The sequence below is a fragment of the Orbicella franksi genome, chromosome 2, assembly GCF_964199315.1.
Source record: "Orbicella franksi chromosome 2, jaOrbFran1.1, whole genome shotgun sequence".
NCBI classification, from domain to species: domain Eukaryota; kingdom Metazoa; phylum Cnidaria; class Anthozoa; order Scleractinia; family Merulinidae; genus Orbicella; species Orbicella franksi.
This window is the reverse complement of record NC_138146.1, coordinates 14,722,913-14,729,511: the sequence shown is the minus strand read 5'-3', so window position 1 is coordinate 14,729,511 and position 6,599 is coordinate 14,722,913.

Here is a 6,599-nt window from a genome sequence, read left to right as displayed (position 1 = left end):
GTTTATGCATAAATAGTGTCTTCAGGCCAAACAAAGTTGTAACATTTTAAGCAGAAACAAAAAATTTAAGCTGAGTGAAGTAAACTTGAAGGCCTCATGTGTCTCATGGCGCGACAAGACTGATGATGAAGTAAAATTATCATCTGATTGCAGCATTACTGAGTAAAGAAACTGCAGGGGACTTACGTCTTGTGATTATAACTAAAATAATCTCACTTTGTCCATGGCTGGAACAGTTTTGAATTTGTGACCTTGCATTCACAAGTGAAGATTTCACATAAGAATTAAGCTGAATCTTTACATGTAGCTGCTCTGTCAACGAACAATGTTAAGGACGACAAAATTGAATAAATGATACGCACCTTTAGAACTATGGGTTGACTAAGACAGACTTGATTAAATCTTCGATTGATTCTTTCAGTATTGAATTGGTATTCCTGATGAAATCGAAACCTCAGTTGATTCAGAGAAGATGTTTTGTTACGCCAAAGTGTTTTGAGAATTGAAAAGTATTATATGAATTGAAGCATAATGAGTTGGTAATTCCTTGCATTTCATTGGTTACTCCTTGTTTTGTTTGGTGCGTAAAGCGTCGACGCGCTTCCCCTCAAATAACCGGTTTATTAAATTCACCATAACAACAAATGCACGGTGATTTATCGCTGTTATGTACAGAAATATCAACTTTTATCAGACACTTCATGCTACGGTTACCGTCTATAAATTTGTACGAACGTCATTTAACGCAAATAGCGTATGTGTTAATTGTAAGCTGCGATGTCGTGGGCGTAACTATATTCGCAATTAATTTCTAAAGCGAAGGTGCGATAATTTCACTTCTTCAGTTGATTCTTTGTTTAGGAGGGAGTTGAGAAATTAATGTGCAACCTTAGTTTCAAAATAAGTGGAATTAGCAACTACACAAGCAAAGCCATACAAATGGGAAAATGAAATTGACACTCGGGAAAAAAAATTTTTCCGACGTGAGAGCCATTCTCAAAAACAACGACTGCACTGCACGTCAAATAGAGAACCGCTTCCTGAAATGATTAAGGACATTAAGTGAAATGCATTTTAAATAAGTTTCAAACTAATAAAATGAGGTAAAACGGAGATTTCACAGTCCCAAGTAACCACACACTTTTTGTTGTTCTAAGAGCACCCGTCAAAATATCGACAAGCTAACCTTTGTGTCTAAATTAATTTGTAACTTTGCGTCGGTACGTTTATGATCAATAATGTTAAAAGCAGAAAATACGCGGGAAAAAAAAAGTTAAAAAAAAAGTGCGACTAAAACAATTGACTATTACACTTAGTGCTGAATTATTAAAACTTCTCCCATCGTCGTTTTTCCTGAAGAAAAAAAGAGGGAGAGCTATCAAGCAAGATTATTTTACGTAAATGTGCATTTATTCTTGTCCCTGTCCTTACTGAAGGAAGCTGTTGTAATAATATAAGAGTTTTAGTCAAAATGTGACTAATTTTAGACGAACATTCTGTATATATTCTTTCAGTCTGCAAATTAATGATTTAGTTAACAGCAGCCTAGAAACATTTTTTCTTTCATTTCCGCAGAGACGATGTAACCATGTTATCTTGATGTAACTGCATGTCAAAATGTATTTCATATTTGTTTAATAAAAAAATATTAAAAAATGGTAGGATATTTTACATGTAAATCAGGTAAGTTGTTTAGGATACCAGTGATATCAATTTCGTGCAAATAGAATGCAGAAAAAAAAAAACGTTCTTTCTTTCAATCATACCACTCTATAATGCGCAAAGCCACCCGGCCCCACACACGTGAGGCGTGCGCCTGCTCGTGCAGGTCAGCATTCAAAAACGAATTTCTATGGATGTCCAACCGTGATAAATCAAGTTCAGTCAGTTGGTAGGATAAAATGGGTGAGAAAATATTAAGACCTTTGGTAAACAGTACTTTCAGTCTGGGGTGCAAACGGCCATGAAACCGTCTCGAGCCACATTTTTTTCTGTCTTGAGATTCTTTTCAGTCAAGAGGGCATTAACGAGCTAACCAAATTTTCAAAGATCCCAGGAAAGTATTGACGGGTATAATAGATTTTAACACACATCGGCAATACATAGAACATACTTTGTTATCTACATCTACATAAGTTTTAAAGCCAGTTAGATCACACCGACTGTAAAATCTTGTAAACAAAGAACTCATTAGAACTCTAGATGAATCTAAAAGAATTAAAAAACGTTGTCAGAATTGATTGATTTGAAAGCTAGCGGTAACTATCTCTTCGGGAAGACAGTTCCTGTCGGCAACAGGTCTTTGGAAATATGAATCAGGCTGAGTTTCTTAAGAACACGTTTTTCTTTGATGTGTGGGGTGTGCGCTTTTTAGTAAACATTCTACGTTACATTCTAACAGGGTGGCGTTCTTGATATGAATGTACTTTGGTCAGTTGCCTCAAGGAAAATTCAAATTCAGGCAAAACCAAAACAGCAAATCAGACATCAGATCCGTCCTTCCTAAAAAACTGTAGGCCCTTTCGAAAAATTAATTTGATTACCATTTTGTTTGACTGAGGGGGAGGCAAAAATTGCAATAACTTGTTTGCTAAGATTCCATTTAAAGTAATCACGGCAGCTAAGGGAAATAACGAAGCGCGCGAAGTCTAAAAATAGAATGCAAATTATTGAAACCCCGCGAGAGTCAGACAACATAAGCGTGTTCTGAGAGAAATAGGAGGAAAATGAACGCCAAATTTTCGTTTCAAAAATTGTTTCAGGAGCACTTGCGTATGCGCTTGAAGAAGCGTCAAATCTTCCACCATTCCGTTTTGTTTGTCTGGGTTTGTCTGAGTTATGACGTCACTCGCGCGCTTCGCTATTAGATCACGACAGGAGACAGTCATTTAAAACATGTCAGTGACGTCTCCTTAGTTATTTATCGGTTATTTGTATATTTTGTGAAAGCCAAAGTTACAGAAGTTAATTAAAAAGCCATAGTTTTTCTGCATGTCGCCTTATTTTGCTCTTGAATTTAACAAGTAATATTTGAGTCTTTGAAAACATGTTTATTTGATCAGGGAATTCGCTAAAAAGAATATTTGTAGAAACGTCTCAGCTTGGACAGCAATCAAGTGGAAAACATGACAGATTAAAAACTTCTACTATAACGTTCACAATTCACTCTGAGTGTCATCAAAAACAAAAACGGAATCACTGAGCGTGCGAAACATTCTCAAGACCACACAAGCTTTTGTTTTGCTTTGCTGTTCTTTTGTCTTTATTTTACAATTTGCAGCTGTATACTGTATCCGGTCATACAAGTTGCGTGTTACATTTCGTTTTAACAATTTTTATTGTGCATTAACACCTGCATAATGAGGTGTTTAACAGCACGTACGTACACTTAACGAAAATGTGTAAACAAGCCCCAACGTTTTGCCAAAAGCTACTTCTTTTGCCATGCCCGCCCACATGCGTTTTGACGCCAGTGAACGAAAATAAATAGTCAACATCTTCAGAAATTTAATTTGCAATAGATGTGCGTACACGCACTTTTGAGGTTTAATGAGCTCAAATTCTCAGTGACTTTTTCTGGTACTTGTCTGAAGAGTTCATGTAGTTAATAACATTGATTGTGAAGAAGCTTGCATCGATTCACATGTTTATCACTATGTATTCCTTAATACAGTCGACCCTCTATTACACGTAAGCGGCCAGTTATCGAAGTCCCGAAATCATTGTCAGTATGATGAAATACTGCAAACAAAACCCCTATTGTCTTTTCCCCTGTTAAACGGCCTCATAATTTAAAAAGAAAATAAAAAATAACAACTAGTTTGGCTTCGTTTTGGAAAAATGATGTTAGATAAGGGACCATTCATTTTTTATGAGGTAGGGGGGGCTGGTGGGATTTGGGGGGGGGCCATGCGAAAAAAAATGGCTTTCGAGGGGGGGCCATCCCAAAAAATAAGGGGAAAAGGGGGGGTCACGTGAAATATTTTAGTAAAACTTTAAAATGGCATAATGTTTGAATATCAAAAAAATTGCTATAGAATAAACATAGAAGGCAGGATACAAATTTATTACAAACTTTCCTGCTTTAAAAAAACATTTGGCGACAAAAAGCATTTGTAACTACTGAAAAGAAGTATTTAACACTGTTATTTTCGAATGCAACTTTCACTGGCACTCATCTTCATCTCTGCTGTCGTCGAGTTCTTCGTCGCCGCTTGTGCTGCTATGGGAGTCTCTTTTACCAATGCTTCAAGAAGCAGCAATGCTTTCCGTCAGAGTGTACTCTTCAGGGTACATGAAGGTGTAAACATAATCTCTGACTTCCCGCTCAAGGTTGGTGGTGATTCTGCTTCTTGCAACATTGGTGAAATAATTCCCTTCCAAGAGCTGTGCGATGTATGGCCCATCTCTTCTAAATATCGACGTGGCAACATCCTCAACTTTAAGACACTCTTCCGGGACGGCCGTTCTAGGAGGGTACACAAGGCATTGTGGAAGATCATTTCCTAACGGGTTTCCAACACAGATTCCATAAACTCGTTGGACGTTGTTTTCAGTCCGCTTCCTCTTTCTTTCATTGGACTTTCTGCGGTTTTCTTTTTTCCTTCTCCTTTTGTTGATGTGCTGTTTGAGTATACCTTTGAATATGCTGTTATAATTGCTCTTCTTATTTTCTAGTGCTTCCATGTCCTGCGTGACCTTCGTCAACTTAGCTTCTGTACATTTGATCTGTTTTACATTAAAACTGTGGGCAAATTCTCCGCCCTGCTTTAAAGCAAGCCCATTGGACTGAAAGAGTGTGGAATCGTGTTCCTTTAAATCTTTCAATACGACATTCAACTTTTCCACCATTGCTCTGTGCTCTTTGATGGAGAAGTTCAGTTTTCTTCCATCACTGGGCTTCAACTGGTACCCTTGCATGGAAAACTCACTCGCCCTTTCTGAACAACCATCCGCACTTAGAAAGATTGCTTCTTTTGCTTGTAAGATGTCAAACTGCCTGGATCGTTCAGCTGTAAACCTTTTCTTAAACGACTCGTCGCTTTCGCCATTATTGCGCATTTTGGAATGAGCCTCTTTCATGATGCTCATGTAGTAATGCGCTCTTTCCCCAATTGGATTAACAATATAAAGAAGAAAGGGCATGGAAGTGGCAGGCTGGTTTTATCTGACCCAGAGAACGTTGCTCTATTTGTGGATAAGTTTATTGTCAAATCGAAGTTTGTGGTGGATTATCTTCAGCACCATGAAGTGCTGGAATTTAAAAGGAAAAAGAGAGCAGAAGAAACGGCAAAGTTAAGTAGGGAGGAGGATTATCCTTGGACTGAGTTGTGCGAAGATCTAACCAAGCTTAAAAAGCTATGTGTTCCAGAACTAAACAAGTACTCAAACCACCACGGGCTGAAGCAGCATTTGAAAAGCAGCAAGAGTGAGAAAGTAAAGGCAATTGTAAGACATTCACGCTTGCAGCAGAAGAGTCCTCTCAGAGCTGGCCAACCAACACTGAGAAATGCCAGGACATCGACACAAAATGACCACAGGGCAAGTGCTGATAGCAGTGAAAGGGATGAAAGTGACAATGATGAGTATGACAGTGATGCCATTGACTCTGGGGAGACGATGACTCAAGTGACGTCATTCTTGCATTTATCAATTCAGATGAGGAAGATGCCAATGAGAGGCCAAATGCCACATGCTCAGGGCGAGCCACAACTAGGAGATCCGAAATTGACTTCTCTTTCTTTTGATTTGCTTTTTAAACAACAGCTCTCTGTCGTATAGAGATTGTAAATATTGTCTTCATAGTGAGCACAATAACGTGAAGTAGGGGGATAATAGAGAAATATTAAAAAAGTTGAAATCTAAATATTGTTTGTTCAATTTTTTTTTTTGGGGGGGGGGGTCATCCCAAAAAATGACCGCTATAAGGGGGGGCCATGTGAAAAAATTGGTAAGCTGAGGGGGGGTCATGCGATTTTTAAATGGCGCTTCCCAAATCCCACCAGCCCCCCCTCCCTCATAAAAAATGAACGGTCCCTAAGAGTCCTAATTATCAAGGGATCATTCAAACACACTTTCATTACCTTGATGCGATTCCATATTTACTAAGCAGTTAACCCGATGGTAAAAAAAATATTCACAGTACATCAACCCCTATTAAGTGGCCACCACCCATTTTCCCGGGGGTGGCCACTTAATTGGGGGTCCTTTATAAATGCCTGCCGCTTTGTAAACGTCCGAAGCATGGCGCCCTCTCCGGCTGATTTTTGTCATTATCTTCCTGACTTGAGCATGTTGCTTGAAACATTTTACAGATGAAAAGGACGGAGGTGCTTGTAGAAGATTTTGAAAAGAATCCCTAGGAGGTATCAAGATCCTGTTTTGTGGGCGTGGCTTCAAATGTTTTTCACCCCTAAGAGGTACCAATCTCCTGTCATACAACAAAAGCTCCCGCTGTGGACCTTTTGAGGCTGAACACCTGAAGAGTACCAAAACTACGTTTTTAACACATAAAGGATGCGACGAGCACCCTCGTCCTTTTTATCAAGTGAGAATCCCTCCGCCCCGGGGTCTGAAGTTGTTTGTTGCAACTGTCCCGA